Consider the following 16045-nt stretch of genomic DNA (forward strand, 5'->3'; position numbering starts at 1 on the left):
TAGAAGTAGCTCCCTTGCGTGACTAATTTGGTTTGAGTAACCTTGTTAGTCACATTGCTTAGTTTGTGTAGCTAAGTAATTTGAGCTCTCTAATTTGGCTTGTGTAGCCTTGTTATTGAGCATTGCTAGTGAGCTTAGGTGGCTTTGTGCTTTTGCTAGCGAGGATTTCATTGCCTCTTCGTTAGTTTTTTATTGCAGTTGTTGTGGGTTGTGTTCCAAAGGTTTGGTGCAGTGCGTTCTATTCCTTCAGAGTTGCTTTAGGTGGTTTTGGGTTGCTGGTTGTTGTGTTGCTGTTGGTGATCTACCCTTGAAGGGTGCTCTTAGTTGCTATGTTGTACTGCTCAGTCTGAGCCTCTTCTTTTTAATATAATCCACAGCTCTCCTGCATGATTCGTTTAAAAAAACAATTAATTAAAGGTAATTCGAACTCTGGTGGCTCTGTTTCAAGCTACTATGGAAGAGGCTAAGCTATGGATTTTAGCATGCTATAACTCTCTAGTAACACCGGAAGGTTGCTTGTTATGTCGGTCGGCAACTATACTAGCAGGTACGTATAATTACGACCTAACGTTGCAGTCATTTACTCTTCCTGTTCTTCTTCTTTCGTTTCGGGCGAATTGCAGCTTGCCCGAGTTTTGTTATAAACTCTTCCTCTTAATGAAAAACATGTTGTGCATGATTGTTAAAAATTAATTAAAGGTAAAGAAAGAATTAACCGGCTAACTCAGTTGCTGAGTTCGCCTACGCGCACGCCTCAGCGGGATCCTTATTTACCCTGATTGCTTTGGTTCATGAATTTATATATAGGGGGAAACCTTTCTATCTAGTTGAGCATGCAGATAGAGCTAGCATGTGCCAGGAAAGTCGAGGTAAAAGGGTGTGATAGAGCTAGTATTTGTTAACAAAACTTTTTGACACCTATAGCTTATTAACCATGCACGATCTTTAGTGATGGAGTCCTCCATCTATCATAAGATATAAGGGATTTTCAATTGTCATGAGTCAATCATTCTAAGTTTGACTAATTTTATGGAAAAAATATTTACGATATCAAATGAGCTTCCTTAAATACATTATGAAACACATTTTCATAATTTGCATCTTTGACCTGATATATGTTAATGTTTTTCTCTACAAATTTGGCCAAAAATACATACCAACCTGAGCCAAATTAATCAATATTTATGATGTAGGGTATACTTTGAATTTTAGCAAGAACTAATTGGGTGAAACATTATCTTCCCATCGACTTACATATAGGTATATGTTCCAAAGTCTAAACTCTACAAATTAAACAGAGTAGTCAACATCTCAGTCGTGTTTTCTTCCTTTTCTTCACCTAAAAACAATGGTCCTCTTGTCACCCCAATTCGCGGGTCCTGACTGCCTAGTATATGGATGCCATGACAGCAACATACGCATGCGAGCTGACCTTTAAACCGTGACACATATTAGACTCCGTACGTTTATATTGCTATATGACTTTTCAGTTTAGTTGTTATAGAAGCGGCGTGTTAGATATACATGACAAGTAAAAATTATAAGAGTTGGTAGTGGATGCAAATATTTATATTTTTTGGGACCATAGACAAAATGCATGGCCTTGCTTATATTGAAGTGAGTCTGTCTACTACACAACCATGTGTTTTATGCAGTTTCAACACACGATTTTTTTTGCACTATAGAATTAAGATCCAACAGCTTCCACCTTTCTTCTACCTCCAGCCTCCAGCCTTATTCTACCTCCAGACAATCACAAATCACAAGATCACAGATTCACAGATCACAAGAAACAAATTTTTCTATGGAAAGACAAATCACAGATCGCAGAGGAGCAGGAGGAACACGCCCCGGATCGCGTTCGCGACGGCCTGCCTTACCAGCTCCCGCGGCGCTTCCGACGCCTTGGTGGTGGGGTGGAAGGCCCCGGCGAACGGGGTGAGCATGATGTTCCTCGGCACGCCCGTGAGGAGGGCGGCGGCCTTGCCGGCGTCGCCAACGACACCAACGGTGAGCTCGCCGTCCCGCAGCAAGAAGAGGCACGGTGATGCGGATGACGATGGGCTGGCCTTGGGTGCCGCCACGGTGCCGGTGAGCTTTGGGCGCGGTGGCGGCAGTTGCGGCGATCTTGGGCGTGGGCTTCGACTCGTTAGGCGGCATCAATGGCAACGCGATGGTCAACAACTATCAGAGGATCGCTCTCAGCTCGGACGGTGTATGGCTGCTGTTCTCTATGCCAAAGCTCGCTGAGAAGAACAGAGCGGGTTCCATGGCGCGATATATAGGCGCGGGAGCGGGGAGGACGAAGGTGGCGGGGCCCTTTTTTCATAGATACAAAAAAATCAATGTGTTTTTTTTTGTGCTAAAACACATATGTGTTGTATAGCATTTCTGTATATTGAAAGCATAAAGGAGTTACTACAGGGATTAGGGAAACCAGTTTACATATCAGTTTTGTGTGCACGAAGGCATCGAAAAGAAAAACAGAGCTGCTCTCCACCAACTAAATTAAAAACCTCCTCAATACGATAACAAGCGACTAACATCGTCATTTTACACATATGCTAAAGCACAGAGAGCCGAGAGAAGAAATGGCTAGATGCGAGATGCCCGAACTAGGAAACCCTAAGTTGTTATTATATACTCGATACTTGTAATGGGCTGGCTATGGATATCCACATGAGCCCATCCTGATCCATGATGGTTTCTAAATCTGTCACCTACAAACCGCCATATTTCTTGTAGTACGTGAATTCATTCATTGGCTTTCTTCCCCGGCCATTCCTCCTGGTCCTGGGCCGTGCATGGAGCGAGCTGCGACTCGACTGCGAGCATCAGTTGCCTTTGTGAGCAAGGCTATCATGCATGTGCAGAGTCCGATCCTCTACCCCTTGTCGTAACGAAACTACAAGCCCTCTACCCTGCTGCCTCTAGGTGGAGCCGTGGAGTGGAGCTACAGCCTACAATAGTGTAGTAAGATGGCGCGAAGCAGCAGCCCTAGGATGGCCATGCTGCTGCTGCTGCTCTCGGCCCTCGCTGTGCTCTCCCCACCCCAGCAGTGGCCGTGCAGGGCGGCAGCAACGACCTCTCCGTGGACTTCCACGCCGCGTCGTGCCCGCAGCTGGACGGCATCGCGCGCACCGCCGTGCGGGCCGCGCTCCGGAGGGAGATCGCGCTCGCCGCGGAGCCCCTCCGCCAGCCAGGAGGACGACTTCGCCAGGCAGCTCAAGGCCGACTGCGACAGGGACGCCCCAACCGGCAGCAGCAGCTGGACTTCGTCACGCCCGACGCCTTAGACAACGTCTACTACAAGAACCTCACGTCCGACATGTGTTGTCGCCGGCTGCCGGAATTGCAGCTCGACGAGGATCGGCAACGACGCAAGACTCGCTCTGGAACACACGACGTCGCGCTCTCTCTCACGCACGCGAATTGTGTGGATCTCAACCGAACACGAGGAAATGGCGCTGCCAATCGTTGCAGCTTTTCTGGTTGTTTTCGTTCCCTTTTATTCTCGGTGTTTACATGGTCCAAGGACCCACGATCGCCCCGCCATGCGCGCTCACGCTGCATCGTGCCCGCCTAAGGCACGGGAACGCTCTTCATGCGCGACATGGTGGTGATCACTACTGGCCGCACCGTGAACGCAGCACGGTTCTGGCTTGTACACCGCTAGGACACATGCAGCTAGCTAAAAAATTGGTAAAACAAACATGCACTACAACTGAATTACATGCATGAATGCTAATGCAAGAACGTGCACGGGATTAGCTCAACAACATGGCGCTCATCAGGGACCCCACCACGGCGCCCATCGTCAGGCGCTTCGCGGGGAGCAAGGACGCCTTCTTCGCCCAGTTCGCCAGCTCCATGGTCAAGCTCAGCAAGGTGCCCAGGAAGCCCCCCGGGAACGTCGGCGAGATCCGCCGCCGCAGCTGCTTCAGGACCAACGCCCACATGAGCATCCTTGACGTCGACGCTGCACGCGTTGAGGACGTCGATGCCGAGGGCTTCGCGGCGTCTGCCCGTTGAACATCTATTATTATCCTGCTGTACTCGCCATCGTCGGCGTCGAATATTATACTGTGCCAGTCATATCTGTGATGACGTGTACTCCTACGAGTGTTATCGTGCTTAGGTTGGTGACTGCTTGCAAAGTTTACGTACCCACGTCTCCGCTGTTACAACTACAACCAACTTATATTACTGTGTCTTCGTTCCAAATTATAAGACTGTTTTGCATTTTCTAGATACACATCTAGATATAAGCTAGGTCTAAATATATAGTACGTAAAAATTGTTAGAAAGACTAAAATGTTATAATTTAGAACAGAAGAAGTATCGATTATGCTCCAACCTTACCACACCCTCTTGTTGCATTGTGGTTTCTCTTCACCATATAAATTAAGATAGTTATATCAAGTTAAACTGCATTATGATTAATATATCTTATAACATTAATCCTCACGAGATTCTAAAAAACAAAAGCATCTTGCCTTTAAGTTAGTAGACTCCTCCAATCATCATCGCCACTAATACCCGTTGGATCTATTTTATTTTATACCCACCTTTGCCCTCATGAAAAAAATAAACTCCTAAATTTACATATAAATTGCCACATATGTTATTATAAAAATATAATTAAAACAATCCTTTAAATTTGTATCAAAATTACTTACCTCTCATGATGAAGGATAATTTAAAACAACCACCTAATTTAATATCTATCATTATAAAAAGTTAATACAAAATAACCCTTTATTTTATGTATAAATTATCCACCTACGATTTCTATATAAGAAAACTAAAATGTACCTAAAATCTAGGTCGAAGTATCATAAACTATTATGGAAAGAATTGAATGCATATACGAAAAGACCAATATACACTACCAGAGACTATGTAGTTACCGAGTGCCCCGACAATTACCGAGTGTCAAAAGTCGGGGCACTCGGAAAACATTATTTACCGAGTGCCAACACTCGAAAAACATAAACACCCGGTAGTGGACCGCTTTACCGAGTCAGCACACTCGGTAAATTAAGACACTCGGGAAAACTACAAGTTTACCGAACGGGCACACTCGGTAAAAACAGCCACTCGGTATTGAGGTGCCACGTCACCTAGGATAGCAACCGTGGGCCAAACGGCGTCACGGCATGACATGTTTACCGAGTGTTATGAGCATACACTCGACAAATATCACGGTAACAACAGCTCCGCCCATTAAGCGTAAAGTTTTACCGAGTGTAAGTGCACAACACTCGGTAAACACTATCTTTTACCGAGTGTATTGGCGCAGCACTCGGTAAAATTCAACCAAATTTCTTGTTTTTCCTTCATTCTTTTTCCTCTATCCACATATGATATTTAGTACTCCATTCCAAAATATGGTGTTTATTTCGATTTATTTACTATATTTCACAAACTTTTCATTCTTTATGAAAATTAGGTACATATCGTGTAAATTTAATTGTAATAATTAAAATCGAACTCGATAACTCACGAGATTGGAAGAATTAACATTGAAGCATACATCTATGTTATAGAAAAATTTTCATAACGTTTCGGAAGTATTTTTACATTCGTCGCTGCCGAACCGGTACATCTCCCAAAAAGACGTTAAACATTCACATTGACGAGTAGAATTTCTATTAAGAGTGAAATTCAACATTATGATTTGAACTTGGAATTTTTTAGATAGTAAATAGATGACATGAAATAGTTCATGTGAAAGTTTGGTGAATTTTAGGATTAAATTGGTATTTTTTTCTTTTTTGTTTTGCATGAAATAATGGATACTTTTACCGAGTGTGACCTCAAACACTCGGTAAAGGTTAGCCACGGCCCACCTGTCTAGCACAGTGGGCTGCCATGCTTCTGTTTACCGAGTGCCGTAGATCTGGGCATTCGGTAAACATGTACCAGGCCCACATGTCATTAGGCTGCGGTGCTTGAGTTTACCGAGTACCGTACATCTAGGCACTCGGTAAACAGAAGCATTCAACACTAAGCCATTCCTCCCTCAAATCGTGCACAGACACACACACACACCGCCGCGTCCGCCTCCTCCCCTCCACCACCGCCGCCATCGGGCGGTCCCCCACAGCCGCCGCTACCGGAGAGACGGAGAGAGAGAGACAGCGGCACCGGCGCACCGGACGACGATCCCCTCCGCCGACGCCGCCCCGTGCTCCCTCCTTCGCTCCCGTTCCCGCGAGGTGGGGTGGGGTGGGCCCCAGCAGCAGCGGCCGCCTCCTCCCCTCCACGCCGTCGCCAGCGCCTCCCCACCGCCGCGGCTGCCTCCTCCCCTCCACCACCGCCGCCACCGGGCGGTCCCCCACAGCCGCTGCCACCGGGGGAGGGCGGCCACCCGCCGCCACCGCGGGACTGCCGCCGCCGCGGCCGCCTCCTCCCCTCCACCACCGCCGCCACCGGGCGGTCCTCCACCGCCGCCGCCACCGGTAAATGCCCTAAGTCACCATATTTTCCTTTTTTCGAGTTATGACTATATGCATTTGTTCGGGAAGCTTGGCGAATCCGGCACTGAGTACAGCGTAGTTGCCATTCATCCAGACAGAAATTTGGTGTTCATTGTTCAATATTGGAACTGGCAACTCATCTCATATGACATGGACAGTAAAGAGGTGTGCGCTCTCGGCACTCTTGAGCATGAGTGTAGCCGTGTTACTCCTTTTGTCCCCTGCTTCTTAGACTTTTTGTCCAATTAATACTGCAAGGAAGCTGAGACATCATGTACTAGGTTACATATATGCCAGTAGCCAGTTATCCTAATTAATGTAGTTTTCTAAGTTTCCCGGACTATGCTGGTTTGCATTCAAGTCAGTATGAAATGCTATCTATGGTGTTCCCAGAATTGCAATGAACTCTGTTTTTGTAGTCTGACTCTGCTACCAATGTCGGTTTGTATTCAGGTCATAGGTTTCAGGTTATAATAGCGAGTGAGTGCTTGCTGTATATTTATTGTCTGTTCTTTCCTGCATTAGTTGTTTTTTGCTGAATGCTAAAGTAATAAGCTAAATGTAACTTCCAGATAGTTAACCAACAATGCTTGGCTGAAAGCTCGGAACTGAAACCTGTACTGTGTTAGCCACAAAAGCTTCCAACTGGATTGCATGACATGTCTAGTTTTCGGATAAATATTCCAATATATGCTGCTGAACAGTAGTTGCCATATTGTAAAAACGATGCTTCGGACTGATCATAGCTTGCTTGTCAATACCAGTTGCTAGAAGTGTTATGGAAGAACCATCTCATTCTATTTATCTGTAGACAATTGTTTGTTATACAGCAATCAATACTTTGAGCTTGTATTTGTGTCCGATATATACAAGTTAGCTCTGTCTGCAATATGGTACTTGAAAACTTGGAAGGCCTTTCACCTAAAATCCCAGTGACCAATGTACCCACACCTTGTTATAAGCTTGGAAATTATAGGTGATCAGGAGGCAAAAAAAAACTTGGAAAGTCAAGGAAACAATTTGAGAAAAGGAACCCCCACCATTATCTGGTTGTGAAGCAAGGAGAAATAATATATACTGTACAAATCTTTTTGAACAAAAATGATGGGCTACGAGACCATATGAACAAATCTTTTTGATAGTGATGCCTGCACAATAGCCTTGATGGTTGTGAAGCAAGGAGAGAAATAATATATACCGTACAAATCTTTTTGAACAAATCTTGCTAGTGATGGTTGTGGCTACAAAAGAATTGGTTCCATGTATTCCTCCATCTACAAGTGACATAGCGGCCTTTCAACCTTAGGTAAAATCTCATCATCCAATCTAGCAAACATCTTCTATGTGAATCGACCAAGAACATGAATGTCTCTTTATCATCTCATATGGTTTTTCTCTAGCACTACTACTCTATTGCTCTAAACTGCAATATCGTCTATATGTTAGGATGGATGACCGTCAGTGGATGTACACGGGCTATCAGAAGAGGGGTCAATACACAAATGAATGGATTGAGAAGGCCAATGATTTCATGACGAAGACATTTGCAAACGGACGGCGACATGCCTGGTGTCCCTGTAGGAAGTGTAAGAACAAGGCAATGAAAACATATGAGGAGATGAGTAAAGATCTTGTCAACAATGGATTTGTAGAGAACTATACCCGGTGGACCATGCATGGTGAACGCCATCGTGCGAGAGAAGAGGTCATGAGACAATGGATCGAGGAGTTTGATTCTAAAGCCAGGGTGGCAGAAATGTTAAATGACCATGACATGGCTTTCGATGAAGGAAGTGCAGAGCAGAAGCCAGAGCAAACTGCAAAGGCGTTTTACGCCATGTTGGATGCGGCACAACAACCCCTTCACGGGCGCACCAATGTTTCTAAACTGGATGCCATTGCACGTCTAATGGCTGTGAAGTCCTAGTTTAGCTGGAGTAGAGAATCCTTCGATCAACTGTTGACAGTAGTTGGCACCCTACTTCCGGATGATCACGTTCTGCCAAAGAACACGTATGAGTCAAATAAAATCCTTCGTGCACTCAAGATGTCGTACGAGCAGATACATGCTTGTCCGAACGGATGCATCTTATTCAGGGGAGAACATGCTGACGATAAGTACTGTCCGAAGTGTAAGGCATCTAGGTACATTGAGTTAGAATCTGGTGATGGTCGGAAGACGCAAACAAAAGTCGGCGCAAAGATCCTGAGGTACCTTCCTTTCATACCGAGGATCCAACGGCTTTTCATGAGCGAGGAATCCGCAAAACAGATGACGTGGCACAAAACTGGACGCCGATACACTGACAAGATGATACATCCGTCTGATGGTGAATCATGGAAAAGCTTCGATCGGAAGCATACCGACAAAGCTAACGAGGCTCGTAATGTACGCATTGCACTGGCAACTGATGGATTCAATCCTTATGGAATGGGTTCTTCACCATACACATGTTGGCCCGTATTCATCATCCCTCTCAACCTCCCACCTGGCGTCGCCTTTCGACGGCAAAATATTTTCTTGTCACTTATAATTCCAGGACACCCGGGGGCTAATATGAGTGTGTACATGGAGCCTTTGATAGACGATTTGGTCCGTGCATGGGACGAAGGGGTAGTGACATACGACCGATTCACAAAGACAAACTTTAGAATGCATATTTGGTACCATTATTCCATGCATGACTTCCTGGCTTATGGGTTATTTTGTGGCTGGTGTGTTCACACGAAGATGCCATGCCCGATATGCAAGTCAGCTGTGGAGTTCTTTCGGTTGGAGAAGGGGGGCAAGTTTTCTTCGTTTGACAAACATCGACAATTCCTCCCTCTTGACCACCCATTCAGGAGAGACAAGAAGAACTTTCGAAAAGGTGTCACAGTGGAAGACTCTACACCGGAAATGATGACAGGTGCCCAGGTTCTTGAGATGTTAGATGGTCTTGTGGTCGACAATGAAAAGGGGGGCTTCGTGGGATATGGAAAAGAGCATGCCTAGACACACAAGTCGTGCTTGTGGAAGCTTCCTTACTTTAAGGACCTCCTTCTTCCACATAACATTGATGTAATGCACACTGAAAAGAATTTCGTCGAGGCGGTCCTTCACACAATCATGGACTGGGAAAAGTCAAAGGACAATGTCAAGGCTAGATTGGATCAAGCAACGCTGTGCGATAGACCAAAGCTAAACATGTTGCCTCCCTTACGCGGGAAGTCATGGAAGAAGCCTAAGGCCGACTTCGTCCTAATGAGGGCCCAAAAGAAAGAAGTTCTTCAATGGTTCCAATCGTTGATGTTCCCTGACGGGTATGCAGCAAATTGGAGGAGGGGTGTGAACTTAAGTACCATGCGAATCACAGGGCTCAAGAGTCATGATTACCACATATGGATTGAACGCCTTCTTCCGGTGATGGTTCGTGGCTATTTCTCTGATCACATCTGGCGAGTGATGGCAGAGTTGAGCATGTTCTTCCACAAGCTATGTGCTAAGGAGATATCTCAGACCGAGATTGAAGAAATGGAAAGAATGGCCCCGGTGTTGCTCTGCAAGTTGGAGAAGATCTTTCCCCCCGGCTTCTTCAATCTGATGCAACATTTGCTCTTGCACCTACCATATGAGGCAAAAATGGGGGGCCCTGTGCATGCCCGTTGGTGCTATCCAATTGAGCGATGCCTAAAGGTTCTTAGAACAAAATGCAAAAATAAATGCAAAATTGAAGCTTCCTGTGCAGAGGCATCCATTGTGGAGGAGGTGTCATACTTCACAACAAGATACTATGCCGACAACCTTCCTAACATGCATAATCCACCCCCTCGTTACAATGCTGCCGACAATCAGTCGACCCTCAGCCTTTTCCGAGGGCAACTCGGAAGTGCAAGTGAACCTACCTTGAAGATGTTGAGCCTAGAAGAGTGGCGCTCTATCCAGCTGTATGTGTTGCAGAACCTTGAAGAGGTTGGCCCGTACATTGCGTAAGTTTTACACAAACTTGTTTCTTTTCTTGTCAATATTTCGCATGCACCCATCTAACCCTCTTGTTAACGGCCGTTACAGCAAATTTGTTCTCCTCTACCATCGTCCATCACGGAGGGAACCCACCAAAGCGGAAGTTGAAACCCTTCTAAGACATGGCGCGGGAGAACGAAATCCCACTTTTATTTGTTGGTTCAAGGAGGAGGTACTGTTCAATTTCATTGGTTGTTTGTACTTAACTCTCAACTCGACAAATATATAACGAATCATCCTACTTGAACTAGCAGGCCAAAACTGACGTGTCTATGAGTGCCGAGTTGAGGCAAGTTGCCAATGGATTTGAATTTAGGGTCAAGTCATTCTCTGTGTACGATGTCAATGGATATCGCTTTCACACAACTCGGCACGAGCAGAGTCGGCCGAATCGAAGAACCACAAATACCGGTGTTTTCACGCTAGGCACAGATGGGTTGGACTACTATGGAATAATTGAAGAAATATACAAACTCAAATTTCCTGGTTGTGTACCTCTTCGTCCTGTCATATTCAAATGCCATTGGTTTGATCCCAAAGAAGTGATAAAGACCCCTGAGCTTGGGTTAGTCGAAGTTCTAAAGTCATCCGTCTTGCTAGGAGACGACGTGTACATTGTGGCCCAACAGGCCACGCAAGTTTATTATCTCTCATACCTGTGCCAAACCAAAGACCGTCTTAAGGCGTATGATGTTGTGTACAAGGTATCGCCGCATGGTAAAGTACCCGTCCCAAACGATGATGATTATAACATCGATGCAAACACATATGACGGAGAGTTCTTTCAAGAAGAAGGATTAGAAGGGAGTTTTGAGATTGTCTTAGATGTAGATCTCGCAATGGAAGTAGACAATGATACGGTCATTGTTGACGGGAATGATGGAGAGGAGGTTCACAACGCGAAGGACTTGTTATTACTTGAGCAACACCATTCAGGCAGTGTCGCTAGTGATGAGACTTTGAGAGACGATCATAATTACGTTGACAATAGCGATGATGAGATTTTTGGCCCACCTATCGATGATCTTGATGATTATTTCTAGTACATGTAAGATCTGTAGTACTTATGGCAATTTTATACATGTATGATACATTTACTTATTTTGCATCTCTTTTATACATGTATGATACATGTACTTATTTTGCATCTCTTTTATACATGTATGATACATTTACTTATTTTGCATCTCTTTTATACATGTATGATACATTTACTTTTGTATATGCGTACTGATAGTTTATTCCTTTTGTTGTAGGTGATTGATGGTGGGCGGTGGAATCAGGAAGATTAGGTCGGTTATGACCTTACTGGCTAGTGGCGAGGGGTCCAGCCAAGGTGGAGGACGAGGGCGTGCACAGACTGAGGGTGGAGGGCATGCCTAGGGAGGAGGAGGACGATGACGATGAGGGCGTGCCTAGGGAGGTGGAGCCCAGGGTGGAGGTGGAGCCCAGGGTGGAGGAGGAGCCCAGGGTGGAGGAGGAGGACGGCGACGACGAGGGCGTCGAGAGCCGACACCTCCTCCACAGGACGACGACGACGAGTTCGTAGCGGCCACGGAGGAGGATGAGGAGGAGGAGGAGACCAGGGAGGAGATAGCGGAGGCGGTGGAGGAGGCACGGAGGAGGGATGAGGCCGAGCGAGCTGAGCGCGAGGAGGATGCCGACTTGCTGGCAGAGGAAAATGGGGTGCCTACGGTTTGGCTGCGAGGGTCGTCGCGCCTCCCAGACTTACCCATACAGAGAGGGTCAGTGATTCGACCCTCCGGAACTAAGTAAGTAATTTTTGCATGTTAACACTACTTCACAGGTTTTTAAGTTATAACAGAAACTAATATTCAATCTCAATAACTTTGTGGAGGGATTGGGAAATGGTGATCCCAGGGAGTTACTCTCGCCGAGTAAACGGGATCCTGGGTCTTCTGTGCAAGGCAAACTACCCTGGGATGGTGAGGATCGATGGTGTTGTGCAGCCCGCCATGAAGTGGTCCCACTGGCACGCCGCCAGCGATCAGACTGATCGAGCTGGCAGGTGTTATAACAGCAAGGCCGACCGGGTGATGAAAGAGCTGTAGGTACGTGTTCATCGCACTATGCTAATAATAACATCACATTAATTGTATATTACTGACTGTATTTGCTTGTAGGATTACTACACCTTAGCGGAGGGAGTACGTAGGGAGGACGCGGATGATGTGGTGAACAGAGTCTGTGTTCACCGAGTGCAGGACCTCTTCTACGAGACAAAGCTCCTGTGCAGAAGAATTTACCATGGCCGCAGAGGACACAGAGTCACCAGTGCGCAGGCAGTGCACCTGCCCCTGACTAAGGAGCAATACTTGACGGTAAACATGAGATTACATCGTCTGCGATTAATTGCACTGAAATTGATTTATGATTTGTCATGTGCTCGTGTATATGCAGGTGCCTCCTGCTTGGTGTGCAGGGATAGACAACTGCTGGGAGGCCATTGTGGACAAGTGGTTGAGTGAGGAGTACGAGCAATATCACGCCGTACGCTCACGCTGCCGTGCGATGATGCAGGGTTCCTCGCACAAACAAGGCCCCACTACCCTCAAGGAATATGCAGCCAGATATGTACGCGGATTTCATTTCGTTGTTGCTATGCTAACTTCTGAATGCATAATATCTTATTGTTGTGCTTCTTCCTGCAGACACGGTTCCACCCCGGCCAGGAGTGCGCCTCGTTCAAGGCATATGCCTTGGCACACAAGGGCAAGGCAAAGGACCCCGACCTCGTCTACAACCCGGAGGACCCGTCCGAGGCATACAGCAACTCGAGCGTGCATAGGCGCCTCAGCGAGTACACGGCGATGGCGAGAGAGATCCATGGGTCAGAATTTGATCCAAGCACCGCTGACCTCGAGGGTGACATCGTCATGAGGTTGGGACCAGGTAAGCCACACGGGCGGTACTATATGGGCAACAGCACCATAGACACGGCCAACACTCAGACACTCACCCAGATTAGAGCCCGGAGCACGAGTTCGAGTCCGGCCATACGTCCACGCTCACAGCCCCAGGTGGTAGCACTCTAGGTTAGTTCTGTTGCATTCGTTGTCCATTCATTTTCTACTCGTTCTTTATTTGCATTCTAACTATGTGATAAATAATTGTAGGCCCAGATTGAAGCCCTGCAGGAGTCACAGCAGGCCTCACAGAGCCAGCTTCAGGCCCTCGAGCTATCGCACCAGGCCGAGTTGGCACAGGAGAGGGCGCGAGTGCAGACCCAGCTTGAGGCCTTCCAGCAGGCGCACAAGGACTGGTACGAGTACATGGCCTGTTTTTCTCAGAGCATGGGCCAGCCTCCACCGCCTCCGCCGCCGCCGATGATACCGTTGGTGCCTCCACCTCCGCGCGACGGCACTCCTGTGAGTCACTTAGATGCACTCTTCACTTTCGTGTCATATAGAGCTACCTTCGACTTATACCTTAGTTTGACCTACCATAGCTTAGACCTTAGAATTTGCTTTGATCCAGATAACTCACATGTGCAATCTCATTCTAGGGACCTTCTACAGCTGGATCGAACAACGATATGCAGGGTGATCAAGACCTGGACTTGACTCCGTTTCTCCGCAGGCCTCCGACCATGTGACAGGCCATCCGACCTTGTTTGATAGTTTTGTATGTTGAACTGTGGACTTGGTTGAACTTTGTGGACTTTGGACATATGTTGATGGTGTTTGTGGACTTTGCGTGGTGCTTGTCGACATATGTTTGTTATTGTGAGTGAATGTGACATTTGTGGACGTATATGTGATATATATTGCATATCTGTCATGTTATTATAATTTTCTGTGATTTTGTTGCTTATTGTGACTGGATATGCACTGAAACAAACAAAAAAAATTCTGTGGACATATTTTACCGAGTGCTACACTCGGTAAAACAGAGATTCTGTCAGTTTTACCGAGTGTAGCACTCGGTAAAACAGCGAACAGAACCAAATTGGTTCTGATTCTGTGAATTTTGCCGAGGGTGCCATTTTTTACTGAGTGCCGCTTTCTCACTCGGAAATATTTGACTACTTTTTACCGAGTGGGAACACTCGGTAAACATTATTCCTGAAGACTATTTGCGGAATTGTTTTAATCACGAAAATGGTTATTATTTTACCGAGTGTTAGGAGCTACACTCGGTAAACATTATTCAAAAAATTTATTTGCGGAATTGTTTTAATCACGAAATGCTAATTTATTTACCGAGTGCTGCTAGTGACACTCGGTAAACGTCGCCGTTAACGGTTAGTTTGGAGGCTGACGACCGTCAAGTCATAATTATTTACCGAGTGTCATTGTAGCACTCGGTAACTATCTTCTCCGAGTGTTCCGATATTAGACACTCGGTAAAATAACTTCACCGAGTCGTTGTTTGCCGAGTCCAATTTACCGAGTGTGGCACTCGGTAAAGAGTTTGCCGAGTGTGTAGCACTATTTGTCGAGTGTTACTCACACTCGGTAAATACACAGTATCCCATAGTGATACATTCAATTACCTCCCTATGTGGGCCTTTCCTGAGTACTGCATCCATTTTGTGCCAAAAGACCAAGCGAGGTACCATGAGGATACAATCTTTGGGCTACCTAGCTAGGGAGGCCAAAGGCCCAATATTCCAAAACGGACACGAAAAGCCTATCAAATTACTATGACGAAAAGGTCCAATTTGACTATCACGGGACTTAAGTTTTCACCTCCAACTCCAAAATTAGTCAACTTGTCTCTCACAACTCTCAAACCATTTAAATTAACTTCGTATCTAGGTTAGATGTAGTTTTCAAGACGGTTCCATCCGTTTTAGTTCAAAAAAAATCCAGTAAACACCTGATAGTTTTTTTAAGCAAAAAAATATTTTTAAGCTTCTAAAAATCCCAATGAAAAATCTGAGAGACGATAGATTTGGTCATGACCATCCCCAATAAATATTTATAACTAATGAAAATATGTCTAGAAGCATAAAAATAGATTTAGCACTAGAAAATCCAGAAAATCTAGAAAACCATTGTAATCAAGGGCGGAGGATAGGTAAGGCCAATATGGCCCATGGCCACCCCTGGGTTCTCCATTTTTCTTAATAAAGCTACAGTAATCCATGGCTAAATTGCTTCATGCATCACTAGTGGCCCTTATGGCCCCCCTTATGGTGTTGTTTAAGCTCCACCACTGATTGCAATCCATGTCTGAATTTCATTTTGGAAACGTTCCACAACATATGTGCCTTGTTGCATCTCATATTTGTTTTGTCGTGGAATGTTTTCATACCGTATTGAGACATGATTTAGAATGCTTTAGGAACGTGTTGGGACACCGTTTTATTTACCATATATATATATGGAAATTATTTCCTACTCCTAGGGAGTAGTTACTCCCATGTGTATATCTCTAGATTTAGGACGTATATGGCCCGACAAAGTGTATGTAGATGGAGTATATCATCATACTAGACCATCTAGGGTAATATGTATGACAAGTATGTATGTACACTTAGAGTATATGGTTATACTTATTTTATAGGCTACTATCATAGTATTATATAATATAT

General features: G+C 45.6%; 1 pseudogene; it reads left to right on the top strand.

Moving 5' to 3' along the window:
* Positions 1 to 2972: 2972 nt before the first annotated feature.
* On the top strand, positions 2973 to 4032 carry LOC136492525 (peroxidase 2-like; annotated as a pseudogene).
* Positions 4033 to 16045: the final 12013 nt, after the last annotated feature.

The sequence above is a fragment of the Miscanthus floridulus genome, chromosome 11 (genome assembly GCF_019320115.1).
Source record: "Miscanthus floridulus cultivar M001 chromosome 11, ASM1932011v1, whole genome shotgun sequence".
Classification (NCBI taxonomy): Eukaryota; Viridiplantae; Streptophyta; class Magnoliopsida; order Poales; family Poaceae; genus Miscanthus; species Miscanthus floridulus.